The sequence below is a fragment of the Chiloscyllium plagiosum genome, unplaced genomic scaffold (assembly GCF_037043375.1).
Source record: "Chiloscyllium plagiosum isolate Xiang-an unplaced genomic scaffold, Cpla_swu_hap1 HiC_scaffold_15, whole genome shotgun sequence".
Taxonomy (NCBI): Eukaryota; Metazoa; Chordata; class Chondrichthyes; order Orectolobiformes; family Hemiscylliidae; genus Chiloscyllium; species Chiloscyllium plagiosum.
Window position 1 is genome coordinate 31,563,523 of NW_028270153.1, and position 25,719 is coordinate 31,589,241.

At 39.5% G+C, this 25,719-nt stretch overlaps 2 long non-coding RNA genes across 2 annotated transcripts in view; one reads left to right on the plus strand and one right to left on the minus strand.

Annotated features, from left to right (window-relative positions):
- Nucleotides 1-25,719, minus strand: part of LOC122560157 (uncharacterized) — a 129,411-nt gene that overhangs the window by 82,706 nt on the left and 20,986 nt on the right. The window lies entirely within an intron of this gene.
- The window catches only part of LOC148147637 (uncharacterized), a 36,842-nt gene that overhangs the window by 1,779 nt on the left and 9,344 nt on the right, over nt 1-25,719 (plus strand). Inside the window, exons 2-4 of the long non-coding RNA XR_015759477.1 lie at nt 6,526-6,622; nt 13,892-14,044; nt 23,322-23,443. This is a non-coding gene — a long non-coding RNA (uncharacterized LOC148147637). The remainder of the gene's footprint in view (nt 1-6,525; nt 6,623-13,891; nt 14,045-23,321; nt 23,444-25,719) is intronic.

The window sequence follows — 25,719 nt, forward strand, 5'->3', positions numbered from 1 at the left end:
AAATCACCATGTCACACAGAACAAGCCTAAATTCATCACAATTCTGTGTTGAGTTGGAACAATGAACAAAGTCTTGGATTTTTAAATCACTAATGGGCCAAATGGCTCTCCTCTGTGCTTTATTTTTTTTTCCCCCCCTGTGTTCTTACCCCTGAAGGCTTCATTATTATATCACTTTAGCTTAGTCCTCCACAGGACCTTTTTATAGTCATCATGAGAAGTTAATAAATACTTCAAATTAGCTTTCTATCATCTGGTGATGAGTTTATAGATTTTTTGACCAATCAGATCTTGGTCCTTGACAGCTCTAAATGAGCATAAAATAGTCACAGGTTAAGATTGAGCCCAATGTTTCAGCAAATGATAGAAGGAAACAGAAAACTTGAATTAAAATTCGGATTACCAAGTAATTACAGTACATCTGCATCATCTGTTCCTGTATCAGTCCATTAAGTCTACCCCAACTGATTGAAGATTACCTTTTCAGAATCACTTTACAAGGTTTTGTTTCAGGCTTCATCAACTCTTGCATCATCAAATATTCACATCAGACTTTAACAAATGTGCAAATCACTCCTTCCTACTTACTTCAGAAATCACAAGAGCACTCATGTTATACAATGTAAGTTACATTCACAATACAACAATGAAATGAGAGGATAAATAAAACAATGAATCCGCTACATTTTGGATGCTGACTTGTATGAATTGTTTTCCTCAACTTCATTGATAATGCAATCATTCTTAAGGGTCTGTCACACCCATGACTTGGATCAAGATGGCAGGTAACTTAATGAGGACTGGTGAAGGAACCTATGAGCAATTATAGCTGACTGAAATTGGTGAAGTTTAAATTAATCATACAGCTTTAATATCCTAGGATAATTAATGGTTCATCAACCCTTAAGTATCGTCAATGCAGTTTAATTTAATATTTCCATCACTAAACTGAACTATAAATTGAACATCCAAAATATTTTTTAGGTCTGTATTTTTTTTTAAAATCAACCTGTTCAGACATGTTATAGACACATCTCTACAACAGATGAAATTGACCTGGACCTAAAGAAGCTACAAATACACTACATCATTCTTATTAATTCATTCTAGCTAAATAAGAAATTATTGTGATAGCTGGTCAAAACGTTGTTAAGTGAGTGTGCTAAAAGAGGGAGAGTTGATGAGAAATTTAGAAATGGAATTCCAGATTTAAAGGCTCAAAACTGAAGGAATGGCTGTCCAGAGTGGAGTGATTAAAATTGGAGAGATTCAAGTGGAGGATGTACATTCACTCTGTACAATACAGAGCAGCAGACTGAAATTTTTAACTCTCAAAAATGGCTGGATTATGATCACATCAGTTGTTAAAATTTTAAAAACCTAAAACCTCACCCGGACCTGTCTCTGAACCTCAATTCCTAAATTCAACTGAAATCGAAGAAGGGGAGGGTAGCAACCTCCTCCTATGAGGTCATTCAAATATCTTAATCAAACTGGCACCCTCTTATTTAAGCTTCTTTGTAAATTTTGCAATGGCCGTCGGTTTCCCAGGATTGAGGAAACTAGGGAGGAGAGACCAGGTTTGAGGAATAGATAAATATCTTCATTGCTTGTGGATCAACAGGAGAGCAGCAGCAGTACTTCATCTCAGCATACTAAGTGATTCCCCAGTCAGACACTCTGACTTTACAAAGACTCCCGAGATCAGGATTGGAAACTGACGTATTCCACAAAGATTTGCCTTTGCCATCCTACCACACCACAATTAATTTTGGACTCTTATTGCAGATTGGGCACCTTTACCCACCAGGTTATAGACAGATCTACTTGCTTCTGAGGCCTGTTTTGATATCTTCCCCCAACCCACCCCATCTCATCGAGAAGTGAAATCTGTCAATCAGACTGACTTCTGAACTTATAAAGAATTACCATTTATTACAAATAATTACAAATAAACAACTTTAAATGTCTACATGTAATGCTATCAATTGAAATTCAACCTTTTTATAAAACTCCCTCACATGCATACATAAAGACAGACACAAAGAAAACAGTGATTGTTTTGATGGAAGGGAAAACTGGGAAGGCAGTTAAATGACCGTTGTGCACAGGGTTTACTGAGATTATCCTTTGCTTGTCAGGACTTGCTGTACACCGATCTCTCTCTTCTCTGGATGGTTTTCATTTGCTTGCAGGAGGTACAGAGGGACTGGATAACAAATTATGGAGTCACTGACATATTCGTTGAAAACTACAGCTTACAGCAACTGACAAGAGAAAGTTAACTGACTTTCTTCTGGCTTTAGGTGTTTTTATTGCAGAAACAAGAATACCAACTTCTTTGCCTAGGTTCAGAAGGCTCCTGGCTATATTGTTCACACTTACATACTATTCAGCTATGTGGAAACAAATCACTTTGTGGTTGACAGGCAGAAGACCTTTGACATTGACAATTCCATTCCACCACTCCACAGACAAAACAAAAACTCTTCAGTCCAGGCAGCATCCTGGTAAATCTCCTCTGCACTTTGTCCCGTGCAATTGTATCCCTCCGATGACAATGATTCCAGAACTGCAGATAATATTCCTGCTGTGGCTGAACCAACATTTCAAATGGTTCCAGAATAACATCCCCACTCTCAAACACTATCCCTTGGCCAATAAAGGCCAGTATCCCATAAGTCTACTGAATCACTTTATCTACTGTCCCACGACCTTAAGAGACTAATGGACATGCAAACCAAGATCCCTCCAGTCCTTGCTGCTTCACAGGGTCCTACTGACAATATCTGTAGAGAGAGGCTGAAAGTTAAATGTTTGAGTCTTAAATGTTTGTATTCTGATTTTTATAGATGCTGCCAGACCTGCTGAGTTTCTCCAGTGTTTTCCATTAAGTAGAGTTAGATTAAGAAGTGACATAGAAAATAGAGAAGTTGTAATTGGAGGACTGCAACAAATCCCTATCGAAAAAATTGATTTAAGCTTTGGGAGCAAAATTTTGACTTCACCAGAAGTGGTGGATTACTCAATAGAAATAAAAGGAACTGAGATGCTAGAGTAGGAATACCCTTGTTGTTTTCCTGACTGTACTGTGACTAGATCTCAGGCCCAATGAATAAGACAGAAAGAGGAGGAGCTTATGAAGAAGGGAGATGGCTTTGAAATTCAGTTATTTGACAGAATTTTCAAACACTTAAGTTAAATATGTCACCTTTATTCTTTTTTTATCTATCGCCTTTAACAGAAATGCAACAGGCAACTCCTGAATTGAAAGAACTAGATCACACAGTCTAATCAAAAACTCAATCAGAATCAATATGTGGGTTTTATTATTTAAAAGCCAAACTGCTAATGAGGAAACAGAGACCATCTAAATAACAATCAGGAATGAGCAGTAGACTATCAGGTTGTGGTAGTCGCCTCTGAGTATCGTAAACAAATTTTACAAGTTCCTCATAAAATTCCAGTGGTAGGTCACTTGAGTACATTTTTATTGATCAAGATTATGTAAATAAATGGTGAAATGTTGCCAGATATGCTATACAAATCAGTCATGTGGAAACTCTACTAATTAAACCTATGCCTTTAATTCTGCTATTAGCGTTTAAAGAACCTTTTTAGCAATGTCTTAACAGATTGTGTGGATCTCCTGCCTAAAACCAAGGATAGCAATGCGTACCTTTTAACAATTATGCATATTTTTCATAGGTTTTCTGAGGCAGTGCCTTTGGAGAAAATGGAAATGTCAGTACAAATTTCTACAAACTGTGGCATTTCCAAAGAAATACATTTAGATCAAGTTTCAAATTTTGTGTTACAAACATTCAAAGAAATAACGAATAAAGCAATTTACATCTTCAGCTCATCATTCATGATCTCAAGGAACATTGGGAATATGACATCAAAACTAAAAGACCACATCTATAGACATTGACTTAGCCAAGAGTATGATTGCCACATTATTGGATGAAGCAGTTACTAGGACACCCGACGACACCAGCAGTATCAACAAGAACTCTGTGTTATAATTACTGGAGCTATGCCTCACTACTCACTTTACATTCAATGGACAAGTGTACAGACAAATCGACGGTATACCAGTAGGGTCACCAATATCTGGAATGATAGCAGAAGCAGTAATGCAACACTTAAAATGGATAGCTCTCCCCATTATCCAACCTAAACTCTGGATTTGGTTTGTAGATGATGCCTTTGTCATCACTAAACATACACAACTAGAAGAAACCCACCACCACATCAATAACATCCTCACTGGAATAAAGTTCACTGAAGAAGAGGAAAACAATAGCAGACAACCCTTCCTGGATGTATTAGTGGAACGCATACCTACAGGTGAACTCCAGACCAGTGTGTACAGGAAGAACATCCATACAGACTAGATACTGAATTATAATAGCAATGACCCTAGCACCCATAAATAAAGCTGAATTAGAACAGGATTTAAATGAGCAAAGACACACTGCACCTATTCAAGGGATTTAAGCAAAACAGGTACCCCAAGAGCACTATCCTCCGATACTTACTCAACAAACCTAAAGATGAAAAAAACTACACAACCAGATATGATAGTGATCATACTGTACATCAAAGAAATATCAGAAATGACTACCTGACTTCTCAGACCCCGAGGAATCTTAATGGCCCACAAATCAATAAACACCTTTCAGCAGCTCCTCACAAAGGTTAAAGACCCGACACCCACATCCAACAGGAAAAATGTTATTTAAAGATACCCTGCAAGGACTGTGAAAAACACTACACAAGACAAACAGGATGAAAACTGACCATATCTGTGCACAAACATCAACTTGCTACTGCCAGACCTGATCAGTACTCTCTCATTTCCAACCACACAACAACAAAGGGCATGAATTCAACTGGGAAAATGTTAGCACAAGCTAAATATAGACACACGAGAGAATTCCTTGAAGCCTGGCATTCTACCCAGAACTCAATCAATAAACATGTTGAACTGGATTGCACATACAAACCACGCAGATATGGAATCTTAAGTACCTAAAACCAGATACACATAAATACCAGGCTGGACAGACCATCAACACTGTATCGAAGATGCACTGATGATGTCACCTAGTGAGGCGACGTAACATCTGCTGAAGACCACAACAACTCGGTGAACGAATCTACGACCTTAAAAAGATAACAATTCAAGCTTGTTGTCAAAAATGTCCTGATGATTGAGATAGATGAATTCCGTTGTTAGTGTTTGCTGTTAGGGATGCTGCTAATGAGCCTACACAATCAGTTCTTTTAACTAATAAACCAATTTGAGGTGAGAGGACTTCTTTGATTAAAGAAAAACTTAAGGGTCAAGTTTCAGAGAAAAACTCAACAAATAATGAAAATTAGAGCAGATAAAAAGGCCAAAGCATGGAATTTTGTTGCTGAAAACAAAGTAATAGTATTGTTAAAATAATACTATTAAAGCAAGTATTGCTCTATTCCATTAAATCAAAAACAAACCCAATGACGTAAACTATGCAGTGACAGGAGGAAAACATCAGCGAGTGTGTCATGTTAATAAGTTAGAGATATTATGGTAGGGAGAACAGCTGGAAAAGGAGTGTATTTACAGTGATAAAATTAGAGATGACATAAAAATATGAATGGTTCAAGAATGAATCAGATATCAAAATTTCAAAAGTTGATTATTGAATAATTAAATTGGATGTTTGAAATGTTAGATGGAATATTATTTTCAAAATCTGTTTCAGATTCATAAGTTGATTTGTGTAAATAAGACTGAGAACTTTAATGCTGAGCCTCTGTACCTCCATATCGCCTGGCATTTTCTGCTTATAATAGACATGTCATACCTGCAATTGATCTAGCTCTTTATTGTGTTATAATGAAACAGACAGGGAATTCTCAAATCCACTCTCCCATCCCACTCATTCCATATCATCTGAGATAATTGGGACTGCAACATGTGACAGCTGAAGATTATTGGTGCAAAATTCTGCTCTAGGAGCCCTGAGATTGTGAGATTGAAAGATGTCTCAGAAACAAGCCAAACACTTTTCAATCAAGTTAGATAAGTTTTTAAACTTGCTCATTTTAATATTCTTGCTTGAGAGTCTTCTGTTTATAGTTGGAAGGCAACAATAGCACTAGCCAGGAACTCAGCTACATAGCGCTCATTTCTCCATGTGCTTTTGTCAGTTGGTCAATGTTCATGTTGAGCCTGGGACCTCTTCACTTTGGGTATGCGAATGGAAAATAACTACATGTAAAATTGGTGGTTCCAATAGAGAGTAATGAAACAAAACTTTATAGCTTATCTGTGAATACTCAGGATATTTTGGAACCCACTGGAAATGTTTAGGATTAAGGCCAATTTTAAGTTACCACTAAATTTATTGTATAGATTTTTGAATTTCATTTTGAATTTACCTCAGTTGCTCATGATACAAACTTTAGAAAAGACTTTCAAAAAGTGTCTGCCTCTTCCTTTCTCACTCAGTTGTTTTGTCTTCCTCCTAGATTTGTAGAAAAACTTGCAGTCTTATACATTAGAGAAGAAGACATGATCATTCAAGACACAGCATCTATTTTCAAAGGCCATGTCACGTGTCTTAAGGTAAAGCATACTCTTCATTTCTCCTCCCATTGTCTTGAAATAAGGCACTGATTTATGAAGCAGCTTATTTGATCACAGCTGTACCATTAAGCGAGTTAGAGCAAACATCTTTACATTACAGCAACCAGCATGTCAGTTTGTCAGGGTCCAATTCTCCTTTCTTTGAAAGTGTCAAGCGAAAAGTGATGGGAAGGGGAAATAAAGGGATAAGATGGCTTTGAAGCCACCTCACTGAATATGTTCAGTGTGAGAAGGCCATTTAAGGGTCTCAGCTTTCCACCTCGCCAGTTATCTGCACTCCTGGTAAGAGAGAAATGGGGAGAAAGTGAGGTCTGCAGATGCTGGAGATCAGAGCTGAAAATGTGTTGCTGGAAAAGCGCAGCGGGTCAGGCAGCATCCAGGGAACAGGAGAATCGACGTTTCGGGCATAAGTCCTTCTTCAGGAATGAGGAAAGTTTGTCCAGCAGACTAAGATAAAAGGTAGGGAGGAGGGACTTGGGGGAGGGGCGTCGGAAATGCGATAGGTGGAAAGAGGTCAAGGTGAGGGTGATAGGTCAGACTGGGGTGGGGGCGGAGAGGTCAAGAAGAAGATTGCAGGTTAGGAAGGCGATGCTGAGTTCGATGGATTTGACTGAGACAAGGTGGGGAGAGGGGAAATGAGGAAACTGGTGAAATCTGAGTTCATCCCTTGTGGTTGGAGGGTTCCTAGGCGGAAGATAAGGCGCTCTTCCTCCAAAGAGAGAAATGGAGCTGGTTTCCTAATTAGGAAGTCAGGGTGACCTACCAGCTGGATTAGGATGGGGCCTTCAATTGCCCCAGTCTCTAAAAGCAAACACTTGTCTTTGCCTCCACCTAAACTTCCCCATTACTTCAACTCCATAAGAAGAGAACAAAAAGTACTTACTTTCCCATCTTTGTATCTGCTGAAGAGTAAGTCTCGATCAGTAAATATTAAGACATGGCAGCTTCAAGGCCTGTCTATCAGCTTTTAAAAATCTGGTCAGTTGATGACACTGAGAGTGTGTGGATTGTGTGTTAGTTGCCACCTAACCCGTCCACCCTAACACTTTTAAAGAAAAGCAAGACAATTCTGCTACCAGTACCTCCTCTAAAAATGATTTGGTAAAAGACAAGTGAACAATGGGAAAGAGAATAAATTTCATCTTAAGTGATTGCAACCTCAATGCAGGTGAACACTATGAAAGAAATCACTATTGGTTTAAAGAAATGCTAGATTCTGAAGAAAATTGATCAAATTTTAAAGGAAATATTGGATGCTTCTGCAGCATTGCATTAAGAAAATTGATAAGAAAGTGGTGTCAATGACCTCTAACAATATCGCTCAGCAAAAAGAATATTCTATTATTCTGGCACTTGACTAGAAAGCTATGATTGGTATTTTATATTATGTTTTCTTTTATTCATTCCATGTTGGAATAGAATGAATGTGGTTATCAGCACTGCAAAGACTGGATATTCTTTCATGAGCAGGAGCTTTTTCCAATAGTATTCATCAGGCTCCAAAATAAGTGAGCAAACTTCACAATTGACAATGTAAAGGTAATTTATGAAATTTGGGAGTATTTTAGAACTTTTTTTTTGTGTGGTGCATTCAGACACCAAAACATCACAAGTTTATTGGCAGTTCAAAATTAAAACCATTTTGCATCACTGCAAAATTCTATATACATTTTCTCTTTAAAAAATGGATAGAGACTACTGTTGTATAATGTATTAGTTCTGCAAGAGTTAATGCTGAGCTGTTTTGAGCTCCAGCCAATTTGATCAAATCACAGTCTTTGGGTAGAGAAACAACTTATCGTATATGAGATCCAAATCGGGTCAGATGTAATGTGTCAGGAACCTGATAGTTATAGTCTTGACTATGTTGCTCATATTAATGATATTTATTTTTATCACACAATAATCCTTTCCTCATATAAGACAAAGTACCTCTTCTTGTTAAGCTCGTATTGTAGTCTATCCTCTACCACTGATAATTAGATAGGCTCTTAGCATAGAAAGGAAGATTGGTGGCAGCAAACCACCTAGCCACAAACCACCAGTGGATGGTACCTTGAAGATACAAATTGGCAGTGCAGGTATCTGAAAATATAAAATTGCAGAAATGTTACAGAGTCAAATTCCAATTGACATCAAAGGACAAATGTTTTGAACACAATTGACTTTGCCACTTTAAGAACATTACTGCTTTAAAAAGAAGCAGTCAATGACTGTAATGTGAAAACTGACAAGTAGTCAGCAGTACTTTACACAGTAGCAACAGGGTGAAAGCAGCACTCCAGAAGATGAACTTCAACTCAGAGGTGGTATGACATTCAGGGTAAATAGTGTGGGCTATGAAAGTGGTCAAAATTAGCCACACTGGGACAAGGCAAAGAACTTAAATTGAAAGGTGCTTTAGAGGGTTGTAAAGGATCCAGATGTGAAGTTAGAGAGAATAGTGTAAAATGTTTTTCTAAACTGTTCAAATGCCAGACAGGGAACAAAAAGGGGTGAAAATAAAGTTTTCACTTCTCAAAATGAGCATTGCACCATTGCAAATAGGCTGCACAAAGAGAACTGCATAGGATAAAGTTTAAGCCAGAGAAATAATTCTACTGCCGCAGTACTGAAAAGACAACAGAATTAACTGAAAAGGTAAAAAGCAAAAGTTAGAAGAAGTCTAATCAACAAGAATATTTGAACAATTCTAAGATTTTTACCAGGAGAAAGTGAGGACTGCAGATGCTGGAGACCAGAGCTGAAAAATGTGTTGCTGGAAAAGCGCAGCAGGTCAGGCAGCATTCAAGGAGCAGGAGAATCGACGTTTCGGACATAAGCCCTTCTTCAGGAATGAGGAAGGTGTGCCAAGCAGGCTAAGATAAAAGGTAGGAGGAGGGACTTGGGGGAGGGGTGTTGGGAATGCGATAGTTGGAAGGAGGTTAAGGTGAGGGTGATAGACCGGAGAGGGGGTGGGGGCGGAGAGGTCGGGAAGAAGATTGCAGGTCAAGAAGGCGGTACTGAGTCCGAGGGTTGGGACTGAGATAAGGTGGGGGAGGGGAAATGAGGAAGCTGGAGAAATCTTCATTCATCCCTTGTGGTTGGAGGGTTCCTAGACGGAATATGAGGCGCTCTTCCTCCAGGCGTCGTGTTGCCATGGTCTGGCGATGGAGGAGGCCAAGGACCTGCATGTCCTTGGCGGAGTGGGAGGGGGAGGTTAAGTGTTCAGCCACGGGGTGGTTGGGTTGGTTGGTGCGGGTGTCCCAAAGGTGTTCTCTGAAACGTTCTGCAAGTAGGCGGCCTGTCTCCCCAGTGCAGAGGATTTTTACCAGATCAGGATCTATATGATTTATACTTAGATTTCAGTGGGATGATTTATTAAGGTCATGGCCAAAGAACTTTAGTTAGAAGTTGTGCAGGGGGATATGCTTAGCATTTGAAAAAGTGAGAAAACATCCATTTTACTTTGGAAGAAGCAGGAAGAGCTCCATCTTGGACTGTAAAAGACAGGAAACCCCTAATAAGAAATACAGAAAACTACCTTTCGTTATTTATAAGAATGATTTGGATGTGCATTAAGGAGACATGGTTAGTAAGTTTGCAGATGACGCCAAAATAGGTGGTGAAATGGACAGTGAAGAAGATTATCTCAGAGTACAAAGGGAACTTAATCAGATGTACTGATGAGTGACAAATGGAGTTTTAGATCAATGTGAGGTGTTGCATTTTGGTAAGGCAAACCAGGGCAGGATTTACACAATTAATGCTCGGGCTCTGGAGAGTGTTGTCGTGCAAAGAGACCTAGGGGTGCATGTGCATAGTTCCTTGAAAGTTGTGTCGTAGGTAGGCAGGGTGGTGAATAAGGCGTTTGATATAGTTGCCTTCATTGGTCAGGACACAGAGTATTGGAGTTGGGATGTCATGTTGTGGCTGTACAGGACATTGGTGAGGCCACTTTTAGAATACTGCGTACATTTCTAGTTGCCCTTCTATAGGAAGGATGTTGTTAAAGTTGAAAGGGTGCAGAAAAGGAACACAGGCTTGCACATCTTGAAAAAAAAATTCTTAAAGTACAAAATTGCTCAAAAATTAAAATCACATTGGTGGTTGAATATATTTACACTGTGTGTCCTATAGCATATGGCATAATATATTGCCAGAATATCAAAGACTTTTCAGATACTTCTGATAAAGTTTTAAAAGACTTTAACAACTAGGTCAATCTGAGAATAAACAAAAGTCTAAAGTGAATAAAATTTAGCAGAAGAGTTTAGCTTCCAGGGGAATCAATTTCATTAATTATGTTGACAAGTTAGTGAAAACAATGACTATGGAGATTAGAAATAAAAATTCACAAAGACAAAGTTGATTTTGAAATTATTGATAAGTCTTTGCAATTCCTGGCAGAATTAACTTTGGAGAAAATTGGTCAAATTATGCTGAAACAAAAATCAGCAAAATTCGTGGACACTCCGAAGGAGATATAACCTATTTTCATATTCCGCTAGAATTCATATACTGCTTAACTTGAACATACAAGCATAAGAAATAGGAGCAGAAGTAGACCATTTGACACATTGAGCCTGCTCTGGCAATCAGTAAGGTCATGGCCTTACTGTTTGCGTTTGAATTCCGTTTTCCCTTCTACCTCCAATAACCCTTGATTCCCCATCCTAAAAAGAATTTATCTATGTCTTGAAAACCTGTTTCCATCACCTTCTGAGGCAAAGAGTTCCCAAATCACACAGACCTCTAAGAAAAAAAGAAGACTCATAAAAGTGCAATCCTTAATTTTAAAACAGGGCTCAAGTTTGGAAACAAATGGAAATTGCTAGAGAAACTCAGCAGGTCTGGCAGCATCTGTGAAGAGAAAGCATTGTTAACATTTTGGGACGAATGATCATCTTCAGAATGTTTTGTTTCTGATTTCCAGCATCTGCAGTTCTTTGTTTTGTTTTCTCCCCCCTAGTTTCCATCTACAAGAGGATACCTCCTTTCTACTTTAATCTGTCAAAACATACAGGATCTTATGCACTTCAATTATGTCATCCCTCACTTTTCTAAACTCTGGTGGAAACAAGCCTACCCTTTGAAACCTATCCACAGAAGACTTTTTCCCAGTATCAAACCTCTTCTGAACTAACTCCAATGAATGAGAGCAAAACTGCAATGATATTTGAGATAGAGTTTCACCAACACCTTGTTGAACTGAAGCATAATATAATCACTTATAAGATCAATTCCCCTCAAAATAAAGGGTAGCATCCCATTGACATTTTTGATTATGTGCTGTGCACTATCTTTTTGTGACTCAAGCATCAGAATTACTTAATTCCTCTTTGCCTCAAAATTCTGCAATTATCCCTCATTTAGGTAGTAATCTGATTTTAGACTGATTCTGAAGCGTAGTCCATGCTAAGTCTGATGGTGGGATGAAACTTGATGATATCACTCTGTAGTCATTTCAGTGATTCCTTGCCATGAGCCCAAAGGAAGGAAATGACACCGGTGTAGCTGGTTTATTAGCATTGATTGGAGGTCCTGTGCAGCAAAGAAGTCTTGCTCGTACTTGTGCATGAAAATGTTGGCATATTGGGTGCAGATATGGTCCCCATGGCTGTTCTGTGTGTCTGGATGAAGCAGCTGAGTTGTAGAATTGGCAGTTGTTGTTGAATACTGAGGCTGTTACAGTGATGCTGTTGTCATGGGGGATGCTGGTGCAGAATGCCGAAATGTTCATTCTGATGAGGAATGTTCCTGATTCATCTGGTCCATGGGTGCCGAATTTTTGAAAGACATCCGTGGTGTCGCAACAGTAGCTGGGGGTTCCTTGTACAATGGGTTTCAAGGTGCCTTCGATATAGCCAGAGATGTTCTAGCAAAGGGTCCCGTTGCCCGATATAATTGACCATCCAGGTGTGTTAGCTTTGTATATCTTTGGAAGGCAGTAGAAGTCTCCTATGCAAGAAGTATGTGGAATGAGAGTGCATAGGATACTCTGAAAGTCTGGATCAAAGAGCTTGATCGGTCTGTTGAGTTGACGATGTGTCCTTTGGTTGGATTGGCAGTTAGTTGTCAGTAATGTTCCTGGTTATTCAGTTGTCAGTATATCTCTTTGCAATAATCTATTTTTATTCTTTATGATTCTGGCTCCTCCTTTGTCTGCTGGTTTGATGATAATGTTGCCATTGGTCTTGAGAGCCTGGATGGCGTTGCGTTGTGCTTGGATGACATTCTGCATTATCTTGTGTGTGCGGCCCTGATGGAGCTGAGGTTAATGCATCTCCTGACAGCTTGAGCATACATGGTGAAAGTGAGGATTGCAGATGCTGAAGATTAGGGTCAAGATTAGTGTGGTGCTAGAAATGCACAGCAGGTCAGGCAGCATACAAGGATCAGGAAAATCGACGTTTCGGGCAGGAGCCCTTCATCAGGGCTACCAAAGTGTCAATTTTCCTGCTCCTCGGATGCTGCCTGATCTGCTGTGCATTTCCAGCACTACTCTAAGCTGAGCATGCATGTCGAGGAACACTTTAGCGGTCAAGAACATTCAGTCTCCGATATCTGTGTAAGCATCCTCCAAGGTGAACTTCAAGATACACAACAGCGCAGAATCGCGAAGCAGCCAAGTTTCGTATTCATGAAGACGGCCTCAACCATGATCTTCAGTTCGTTGCGCTACATGTGATCCTACTGTTCTGTATGTGTAAAATCTTCCTTACTGTCCTGCTTTGACACCATCATCTTGATAAATTGTTATGATCTCTCTACCTTAATTGGTTTGTACAGATTTAGATTACTTATTACTTTGATTAAACCATCCGTATGCGACTCTTATACCTATCATGCTATGCCAGTCATTTGGTTTGTCTCCTGCAATTTTTTGTAATTCTTCTCTGCCTCATTTAATTGGAATATAGGTCATTCCTTCCCTTGTTTTTCAGCTGTTGAAACTTTGCTCACACCATTTGACACTCTTGATCATCAACAGAGACTTATTATTCGGCCTGTCGACACTCTAGTCAGACCATTTGTATGACCTTTTGATCTCTCTGCCTATACATTCTGTGCCTGTATGCTTCTCTCTCACTTCACCTGACAAGGGAGCAATGCTCCAAATACTTGTGATTTCAAATAAACCTGTCGGACTATAACCTGGTATTGTCTGACTTCGAACCTCTCCTCAAAGAGAATCTTTCCGTAACTGACACAATTCTGAAGAAGTGTCGCAGAACCCAAAATGTTAACTCTGCTTTCTCTCCACAGATGCTGCTCGACCTGCTAAGTTTCTCCAGCAATTCTTGTTTTTATTCAGCCCTCCAGACCTGGGACCAACCTAGTGAACCTTCTCTGGACAGTCTCCAATGCCAGTATATCTTTCCTCAGCTGAGGAGACAAAAAGTGTTCAAAGTACTCCAGGTGTGTTCTAATTAGTGCCTAATTCTATATGTTTACTTTAAGTTTAATGCTTTCACTAATTATTTAATAAACCACAAATGAAAGGTCCGTTCATTAATTTCTTTTATTTAGAGTAATAATATTCTGTTAGTCTAAAATATCTCATTAAATTGCTACTACTGTACTTCTTTGATCCATCCCTTAGTTAAGAATGCTGGTTTAGTTCTTCTGCTTACTTAATTAACCTGCTTTAGGTTTAAAATACTAGTCTTAGACCCATTCTTCTTCCTTTTAAACTACACGTAAAATTCAATCATATTTTGCTTGCTGCTACCTATGGGAGCTTTAACTCTAGATCATTCATTAATTCTGTCACATTACACAATACGAAGTCTAATATAACATGCTGCCTGATAATTTTTTTAATGCTGCACCTTTTGAAACCAATCTCAAAAAGGATTCAAGGAGCTCTTCATCCAGGTTACAGTTTATATGTAGATTAAAGTCACCAATGATTATTTTCATCCTTTTATCATAAACATCCAATATTTATTCTGGTCTTCTTTGTCCTACACTTTGTTTACTACTGGGGCTTATAGATCACTCCCACTAGAGACAACTTTCTCCTACTATTTCTCACCTCCACCCAGATGATTCTACATCCTGATCCCCTGAATCAATGTCATCTCTAACTATTTTCACAAATGCTATCCTTGATTAACAGTATTACCCTTCCACCTTTTAGGTGGTTTACTATTTTTATTGAATGCCATATAGCCCTCAATTTTCAAGACTCAATCAAGGTGAATAGAAGAGATGAGTATCACTTAAATAGAAAATAAAAAGGAGAATATCTGCAGATGTCCTAAATCAGAAACAAAGCAGAAATTGCTAGAAAAGCTCAGCAGGTCTGGCAGCATCTGTGTAGAGTTAACCCTTCCTTAGAACTGATGGTAGCTAGGAAAATATCGGTTTCTATGCAGAAGGTTTCCACCCCACCCTCACTTTCATCCGGTCCATCTCTGACTACTCCCTTCCCTTCCTCAACACTTCTGTTTCCATTTCTGAGGATAGGCTGGCCACCAATATTCACTATAAACCCACTAATTCCCACATTACCTAGAATATGTATCCTCACATCTTGCTTCCTATAAAGACTCAATTCCATTCTCCCAGTTCCCCCATCTCCGTCACATCTGTTCTGATGATGCCAACTTTCACAAGAGAGCCTCTGTATTTTTTACCATCTTCCTCAATTGAGGATTCCTCAGCACTGTTGTTGACAGGTCCCTCAACTGGGTCCAACCTGTCTCCTGCACTTTGACCCTCGCTCTCTGTCTTCCCTCCCGCAACAGCAAAAGAGTTCCCCTGGTCCTTACCTACCATCCCAAAAGAATTTATATCCAGAGGATCAGAGCTGCAATTTCCACCAACTCTAGTGAGATGCCACGACCAGTTAATAGTCCTCTTCCCTCCCTTGTCAGCCTTCCATAGGGATCATTCCCTCTGAGACACCCTGGTCCACTCTCCCTTCACTCTCAACAGCAACCCTCCCCAAGCCTCACAGCAACTTTCCCTGCAACCACAGAAGGTGTAACACTTGCTGTTTATCTAGTCTCTCCTCAGTGTCCATGGGCCAAAATACCTGCCACATGAAGCAGCATATTACCTGCAGTTCACACAATTTAGTCCACTACATTCGCTGCTCACAATGTGATCTCCTCTACATTGGAGAAAAGAATCATCAGCTGGGTGGCCACTTCACAGAACACCTATGTTCTGTCCACAAAAAAGACCCTGAGCTTCCAGTTGCCTGTCACTTTAACACACAACCCTGTTCCCTGGCCAGCATCTCGGTAACAGGTTTGCTGCAGTGCTACAGCGAAGCTCAGTGCAAGGAACTTAGGGATCCTTGTGCATAAATCACAAGAAGTTAGTATTCAAGTTCAGCAAGTAATGGGAAAGGCAAATGGTATGTTAGCCTTTATTTCAAAGCGGGAGAAAGTGAGGACTATAGATGCTGGAGATCAGAGTAGAGATTGTGGTACTGGAAAAGCACAGCAGATCAGGCAGCATCTGAGGAGCAGGAGAATCGATGTTTCAGGTATAAGCCCTTCATCAGGATTCCTGATGAAGGGCTTATGCCTGAAATGGCAATTGTCCTGCTCTTCAGATGCTGCCTGACCTGCTGTGCTTTTCCAGTGCCACAATCTCAACTGTATTTCAAAGTGAATGGAATATAAAAATGGGAAAGCCTTGCTAAAAAATTATAAGACATTAATTATACCACACCTGGAATATTGGGAACATGTCTGATTCCTTATCTAAGGAAAGGTATATTGGCAATGTAGACAGCCGAGAGAAGGTTCACTAGATTGTTCCCAGACATGGCAGGATTATTTTCTGAGGAGAGGTTGAGTAGGTTGGACTTATATTTATTGGAGTTTAGAAGAATAAGAAGTAAACATATAACATTCTTGAAGGATTTGACAAGGCAAATGCTGTTTCTCCTTTTGGGCAAGTCTAGTATAAGAGGGCATAACCTCAGAGTAAAGGATCATCCAGTTATGACAGAGATAGAGTCATAGAGATGTACAGCATGGAAACAGACCCTTTGGTCCAACTCATCCATGCTAACAAGATAACCCAACCCAATCTAGTCCCACCTGCCAACACCCACCCCATATCGCTCCAAACCCCTCCTATTCATATACCCATCCAAATACCTTTTAAATGTTGCAATTGTACCACCACTTCCTTTGGCAGATCATTTCATACACGTACCACCCTCTGCGTGAAAAAGTTGACCTTAAGGTCTCTTTTATATGTTTACCCTCTCAACATAAACCTATGTCCCCTAGTTCTGGAGTCCCCAAATCCAGGGAAAAGACTTTGCCCCTCATAATTTTGTAAATCCCTATAAGGTCACCCCTCAGCCTCCGACACTCCAGGGAAAACAGCCCCAGCCTGTTCAGCCTCTCCCTGTAGCTCAAATCCTCCAGCCCTGGCAACATTCTTGTAAATCTTTTCTGAACCCTTTCAAGTTTCACAACATCTTTCCGATAGGAAGGAGACCAGAATTGCACACAATATTCCAAAAGTGGCCTCACCAATGTTGTGTACAGCTGCAACATGACCTTCCAAATCCTGTACTCAATACTCTGACAATAAAGGAAAGCATACCAAATGTCTTCTTCACTTTCCTATCTACCTGCAACTCCACTTTCAAGGAGATATGAACCTGCACTCCAAGGTCTCTTTGTTCAGAAACACTCCCTAGGAACTTACCATTAAGTGTATAAGTCCTGCTAAGATTTGCTTTCCCAAAATGCAGCACCTCACATTTATCTGCATTAAACTCCATCTGCCACTTCTCAGCCCATTGGCCCATCTGATCAAGATTCTGTTGTAATCTGAGGTAACCTTCTTCGCTGTCCACTACACCTCCAATTTTGGTGCCATCTGCAAACTTATTAACTGTTCCTTTTATGCTCACATCCAAATCATTTATGTAAATGACAAAAAGTAGAGGACACAGCATCGATCCTTGTGGCACTCCACTGGTCACAGGCCTCCAGTCTGAAAAACAACCCTCCACCGCCATTCTCTGTCTTCTACCTTTGAGCCAGTTCTGTATCCAAATGGCTAGTTCTCCCTTTATTCCGTGAGACCTAACCTTGCTAACCAGTCTCCCATCGGGAACCTTGTCAAACACCTTACTGAAGTCCATATAGATCACATCTACCACTCTGCCCTCATCAATCCTCTTTGTTACATCTTTAAAAAACTCAATCAAGTTTGTGAGACATGATTTCCCACGCACAAAGCCATGTTGACTATCCCTAATCAGTCCTTGCCTTTCCAAATACATTAGATTAGATTAGATTTTTAGATTAGATTACATTACAGTGTGGAAACAGGCCCTTCGGCCCAACAAGTCCACACCGACCTGCCAAAGCATAACCCACCCATACCCCTACATTTACCCCTTACCTAACACTACGGGCAATTTAGCATGGCCAATTCACCTAACCTGCACATCTTTGGATTGTGGGAGGAAACCGGAGCACCCAGAGGAAACCCACGCAGACACGGGGAGAATGTGCAAACTCCACACAGTCGCCTGAGGCGGGAATTGAACCCGGGTCTCTGGCGCTGTGAGGCAGCAGTGCTAACCACTGTGCCACCGTGCCGCCCACGTTACATGTACATCCTGTCCCTCAGGATTCCCGCCAACAACTTGCCTACCACTGACATCAGGCTCACTGGTCTATAGTTCCCTGACTTGTCCTTACCACCCTTCTTAAAGAGTGGCACCATGTTAGCCAACCTCCAGTCTTCCGGCACCTCACCTGTGACTATTGATGATACAAATATCTCAGCAAGAGGCCCAGCAATCACTTCTCTAGCTTCCCACAGAGCTCTAGGGTACACCTGATCAGGTCCTGGGGATTTATCCACCTTTATGCATTTCAAGATATGCAGCACTTCCTCCTCTGTAATATGGACATTTTGCAAGCTGTCACCATCTATTTCAGTACTTTCTATATCTTCCATATACTTTTCCACAGTAAATGCTGATACAAAATACTCATTTAGTATCTCTCCCATTTTCTGCGGCTCCACACAAAGGCTGCCTTGCTGATCTTTGAGGGGCCCAAATTTCTCCCTAGTTATCCTTTTATCCTTAATGTATTTGTAAAAACCCTTTGGGTTCTTCTTAACTCTATTTGGCAAAGCTATCTCATGTCCCCTTTTTGCCCTCCTGATTTCCCTCTTAAGTATACTCCTACTATCTTTATACTCTCGATCTATCCTGTCTATACCTGACATATGCTTCTTTCTTTTTCTTTACCAAAAAGAGGAATTTCTTCTTTCAGGGGGTATGTATCTGGGGCATTCTTTACTGCAGACTTTTATTGAAGCTGGCTAATTAATAAGTATATTCAAGACTGAGATATACAGATTTCTAACATTATGGGAATCATTGTTTGCTGGGAACAGACAGGAAAGTGGTGTTTCAGGTTAGCCACGATCCCATTGAATGGAGGTGTGACTTGATGGGCTGAATGGCCTACTTCTGCTCCTATGTTTTATGTCTTATGGTCTGTTGCCCTTAGCCTGCCTCTTTGCCATAATCTCACCGACTTTGCCATATTTCAGTAAGTAATCTCTTCAGGCAGAGAACTGAAGAAGAAAATGCACGATATACCTTAACAGTTCCTCTGTTGTCTTGTGTTTCTGAACAAGTACAATCTGTCTTTGGCACTTCAAGGATATTCTTTCTTTCCAGCACTATGTTTCCCTTCATTAAAAGTACTATCCTCTTTTATTTCCTTCCTTATCATTGCTGAAAAGCTTGTATCAAGAAATAAAAAGCTTTCAATCCTGTCATCCTCTCACTGCTACCCTGGTTATACAGGGGCAGGAAAGCTCATGAATGGCCTTCACACCTCAACACCAATTCAGTGATGTTGAGTATTCCACCAGTGGGACAGTCACCGCGTGGGAAATCTGAAAAACAATCCTTGTGGACATGAGATGAGGAAGGGAGGTCCCTAGTTACGAAGGATTCAGTGAGAGTCACTTTCCCTGCCCTTTCATCTGACTGCCTCATCACCTTTACCAACAATCACCATCCAGTCCTCTCTCATCTGTGACCTGGCTCCCTCACTGGGAACCAGTGGCAGCTATCACCTTTCCCTGATGAGCAGAGGACAGCTGTCAGCCCTTGAGTAACTGGCAGTTCTCACAAGGGAGAAAATAACAAGTTCAAAGCATCGCCAGGTGGAAACAGTCAATTCTGACCAGCAACAGTGGAGAGGTTTGTTGCAAACTTTTCAACAGGTCACTTAAGGCAGTTTGGAGGGTAATAAGGAGTGGCTCAAAAATTACATGCAATTGAAAAGAGACAGACATAGACAAAGATAGATTCCATGTTAGGCCATGCTACTGTGTTCAGGGAAGACAGGTGGGAGTCTTCATGGGAAGTCGGGAAGAGTTGGATGATTCTGTTGTAAAACCCAAGAAGACATTTCTAGGAATAGTAGATAGCCAACTGTTGGAGTTAGTTCTTGGAAGTTTGAGTAACTGTGAAGGGTTCAAAAGGCATTTGTGCACAATTAATACTTCACTAAAGCTGAGCATGGAACTGGAAAAACCCACAAACAGAATGTAAATTAGCAAAATTTTAGCTCCAAGAAACGTCCAGAGCCATTTTAGCTTAGTAAAGCTACTTATCATGAAGAATTAGAGTTACTGAGTACTGGAGTGCAATCCTCAAGTCCAGGTATTCATAGACACAGGAAAGGAGGACGATCAACCAGGAGTAATTGTGGAGGTAGTCCATGACAGAGTGGTTCTTAGAAGAAAGTTTCAAAGGCTAGATCAGTGAAATTGAAGAATTGTAATTCTTTGTGAAGATTTGATGACCTACTGTCTTGGTGATGATGGCAGTGTGGGTGGAGGATTTGCTCACATGGTATCTATCATGAGTACATTTGTTATTTAATGTACACTATTCAGCCATCATCTATTAACCATATTTACCATATATTAATTCTAAATGTTAAGAATAAATTATATATGTATTGTATTACTATTCTAACATTGTATAGTTATATTTCTTGTTGCTAAATCATAACATAAATTTGGTGTCAGATTTGGATCATAATAGTCCATCTGAAATTAGGCGAGAAATCCCTGGGCCACATCAATGAGCTGGATTCTCTTCGCCTTGGGACAAGTTGAGTTCACCTGGTAAACACAGAGGCAGCCAATTAAGAGACCTCTGTGAATGTTGCACTAAAAGCTATGCTGATGGTACAGGAAAACTTGAAAGGAGATAGGTGTCCAATGTAGGAATCTTGATGCTTTGCAAAAAATTCATCCTAATATTATCAGAATATCCACAAGACAGATAAATTGAAAATCATTCATTTCAGAAGATATCAGTTGTTATCATTCTTATTTTCCTGAACAATGTGTGAACAGCTTGAAACTTATATCGAAAAACATTCCAAATTCTCTCGCTACCCTGGCCTGTGAAATGTTAAATAGAGCTCTAGTACACTAGTCATCCCTATGTAATTTTCTTTTCTTTTTGACCTATTGCTTCTCACAGGATTGCACTGTGCATGTTGAATGTATCCCCAGTTTATCAGCTTCCTAAACAAGGGGATTAAGGATTTCCCTATTTGAAATATCTTGTTGGTGTTTTTACATTTTGGTGTGGAATCATATTTTAAAGTACAATGCTCATATATTTATGAAATTGCCACTAAATCATGTAAAATATGATTAAGGTGGAAGAGATTGGCAGCAACTATTATTCTGGGAGCAGACATACAGACTGGCATTCTCGTCCATAGGGAGGTTTCAGTGAAAAGCTGTGAATTTCTGGTAATTGTGTTCTGAGGAGAGGACTGTATTGTTCAGCTGCAAGTGCAGTTTGCTGATGAGATCAGAGCTATTGCTGTTAGCCATGAGATGGTATGCTGAGTGGGCCGTCTGCACTAGAGATAAGAAAATTAACTCATTCACAACTGAAGTCATGGCCTCTAAATGAATAACTGAATCTGTAGAAACAAAAAAAGTTCTATATCCTCATTAAAAAAATTAAAATATGTCTATTTATCCCACTTGAGAAATAATCACTATACCTACCAGGCCATCAAAATTATGAGACTTTGCTTTTCTCTGACGGAACCAGATTCCAACAACATTTGGCAGGTCCCATGATAAATATATATTTGTAAATATTTTGCCACTGCATCTAATGCATTTGGGTAACTTTTGGGTGGCAGTGAAGAGACTTTGGCATTTGAATCAGTGACTCATTTTGATAAAGCAAGTAAGCTTCCTGTTCCTGCCCTGATCTCATCATGGCCTCAACTCCACTGACCTGACTATCCCCCATAACTCTCAATTTCATAGCTACACAAAAATCCATCTAACTCAGCACTGAATACTTTCAATTGCTTAAGTTCTTTTCCTTTCTGAGAATTCAAAAGATCAACAACCCTCTGAGAAAATAAATTATTCCTTATTTTTATTTAATTGTGAGACTCGGTTATTCTGAAACTAAGATTCCTAATTCTAGATTGCCAACAAGGGGAAAGATCGTCCCTTTCAAACCTCCTCAGAATTTTGAATGTTCCAATAAGATCACTTTTCATTCTTCTCAACACACGAGTATTGGCCGATCAACTTTTCCTGTAAGACAACTCCTTAATCCTAGGAGTCATGTTTTCCTACATCATGAACACTCTGGCAAGTTCTTTATCCCCTCTCACATGATATATAAGTCCCAAAGTGCATAGCTGTAAATTGGAAGGGTTCTGTTTGAGCATAATTAATTGAATCTATGGTTTTACCATAATTATTTCCATTGCTTTCCCTTTTAGGATGACCCTGAGGTAAGATGCAGTATTGTCTTATACATTATCTGGAGCTGAGCTTAAGAAGTTTCATGCCCCACGACAAGTCTAGCCAGGTTCAGCCAATGAGTCAGGTTAATTGGTCAAAGTATTAATAGATTCTTAGTTGTTTATGTTCAAATCAACTTGTTCAGGGCTGTTATTATGCCCTTCTGGAGCAGGTGGAACTGGAACTCGAGCCTCCTAGTCCAGAGGTAAGAACCTGTCATTGTACCACAAGAGAATATTTTCTAAGCAAACTGTTCAGAGATGTTATGTATCTCTAGAGTAGGTGGGACTTGAACCAAACCTTTCTGGCTCAGAGGTAGGGATACTACCATTGCATCTCAAGAACCCTTCTTCAATTGTTTATCTGCTTTGTTTTGATCATCAGCAAGGCAAAAGTGAGGACTGCAGATGCTGTAAATTAGAGTCAAGATTAGAGTGGTGCTGGAAAAGCACAGCGGGTCAGACAGCATCCAAGGAAAATCGACGTTTTGGGCAGGAGCCCTTCATCAGGAATGAGACTCATTCCAGCACCACTTTAATCTTGACTTTGATAATCAACAGTCTACTGAAGATTGCTTTCTACCAGGGCTCTCCCAAGTGCCTCATTTTGAGTAGAAAGTATAACTCTTCAGAGATATTATTACATGCCTCTAGAGCACATGGAACTTGAACCTGGACCTCCTGGGTCACAACTAAGGACACTAACACTGTGCCACAAGGTACTCAATTATTTATATGTATTCAGACAATTAATAGCAACCATCTGACACACATGTGAACCCAGCTTGTACTCAAAACATTAACTCCCCTTTTTGCTGACACATGTTGCCCGAGCTGTTGAATTTTGCCAGCAATTTCTGTTCTTGTTTCAGATCTCCAGCATCCACAGTTCTTTGTTTTATTATCAGACACCTGAGGCTTCTTGTGAGGGGAATGCTGAGCAGTACAACTCACCATAAGCCATTTGTACATTGCCAATATTCTTCTGATCATAGTAAGAACACACTGTATTCTTTTTGAACTGTTTTCCTCTCTGCAATCTAATTGTTATAGTTCTTAAATGTATAAATGTGCATTATGAAGTTGAAAGCATTAAATTAGATCTTTATTACTCACAGCACTCAATGCTCAGAATGTCTGACGTCCAGCAATAGACGTTGCATGTCATTGCAATGCATATAGGAATTTGCCACAGCACCTTTTTCTTGCACTGTTCAGCCATTCAAGCATATTTATGAATGCACCTTGGGAGAAAAAGCCCTATTTCCTGATGTCATGGCTGCTGACACATTGCCATCCAATTTATAGTGTACCAAAGCAGTACTACCAATTGTGTGTGTAGAACATTCAGGAAGATGGTGGAGAGGTCACTGGAATTCTGAAAGGCAACTTCAGGTTCAGATTAAATAATACCTTAAACAAATAAACTGGCACTACCACCTATGCTACTGGCACTTTATTTCCTCTTTCTCACATTCAATATCATAACTATCATTCTGAAGACCCTTTCAATAAAAGTGAGGCAGCTATTGATTAATGGGCTTATTCTCAAATGGCCTCTCAGTCTGTTGCTGCAAATGCTTTGCTGGGGATGAGCAACCTGCTTTCTGTACATCACAAGAGACAGCAAAATTATTTCAGATGTAAAGGATGATCTATTATACCAAGAGAGCAATGCTCCTTTTAACGAATGTCATTTTGAGCAGCTGGAGTTCTGCTATCAATCGAAGCTCTAGCTTTCAAAACAGCAAGGGCATTGTTAATGAAGTTTGAAACAGGTAAATGATGATTGTAGTGAGGGGGATAATTTAAAAGTTAACTTTTTCTAGTATTTGTCCAAATCAGATGATTTTCAAATATTCCACTGCCATTCAAGAGTGCAGTTTAGCAGAAATAAATTCTGTAAAATTTAGTTTAGATCTTCACAAATAATCCTTTTCAAATGCAATTCCATTTGATGTTTTACAAAAGTAAATTTGTCAAGGTTATCTTGCTCATAAATTTCAGACAAACTGAGATGCATTTCACTGCTACAACAACCTAAACAGCATCCGGGACATCATTTAATTCTCATATAAACAAATAAACTTAGAAATTATGTTGAGAATATGAGTGAAGGCATAATTAATGTTATGATATTACTTTGGCCACTACTTTAATGAGGGGTATAACTCAGATTTTAAAAAAATGCTTGGGTTAAAGCAACATTCAGTGATTCCATAGGGTACCAATATTTTAATTTTTTTTCTGATAACATCAATAACAGGAACTTTCAGCCTTTTAAAAGGAATTAAAAGAAAATGTTTTAAAAGCTGGGTATGTTTGAAGTCACACAACCTAGCTTCACTTCAATCGAGTAATATTTGGTTTGTAAATAAATCATTTGAATGTCTTTATTTACTATTATAATAAGTAAATATATAGTTCTAGCTTCAAATGAATAAATGAGCATGCATCAACTTTTTCCACTTCATTAGGTGCTTACCACTTTAAAAGTGGCTGTAAAACTTAAGTGTCAGAATTGCCATTAAAAATGCTTAACTTGGAGGCTATCCTACACTGGTCTGCACCTAAAGTGGTTGCCTCCAACTTCCACAAAGGAAAGACTGCAGTTTACGATTTTTAAAATTTTACATGGAATCTGATACTGTTAAAAGAAAATGGTAGCTCTTTCCTGTTTCTTCTTCAAACTTTAAAAAAAACTACCAGAAACATGGTGTTAGGCAAAAGTATAAACATATTTACAAAAGTTCTTTTGTGTTATCCTTTCCTGGAATTTTACCAATTCTGCTGTTTGATTATTTCACATTGCCACCGGTGTGAAACGAGGAGCTGCAATATAATGAACTCTCAAAGTGTTGTGCATTAGCAAATAGGTCAGTACAGATTATAGGAAGTAGTTCACTGTTATTTTGACTTTTTGAAGCACAATCTGCATTTTATCAGGTGTAACAATAACATCAGGAAAGCTGACTATGTTTAGTGACATGTGTTTATCCCCAAACAACACATGTTGATGATGATATATTGGCCTAATTCCATGTTCAGGAACCTTAATAGGAAGCAACAGTAGTCCTTCTGGTACTGTTAATAGCATGCATCCCCACTGGACAATACCTTAACAGATCTATCTGGTTACAATCCAATAGGAAATTTCAAATGGGAAGGAGTGTGAGAGTTCAGATGCCTGTACCTTCCCACAGCAGGCTTTATCAGGTCACAGTTTCGTAACCTTGCTTTCCTTAGGAAAGGGGAAATGTAATAATACCA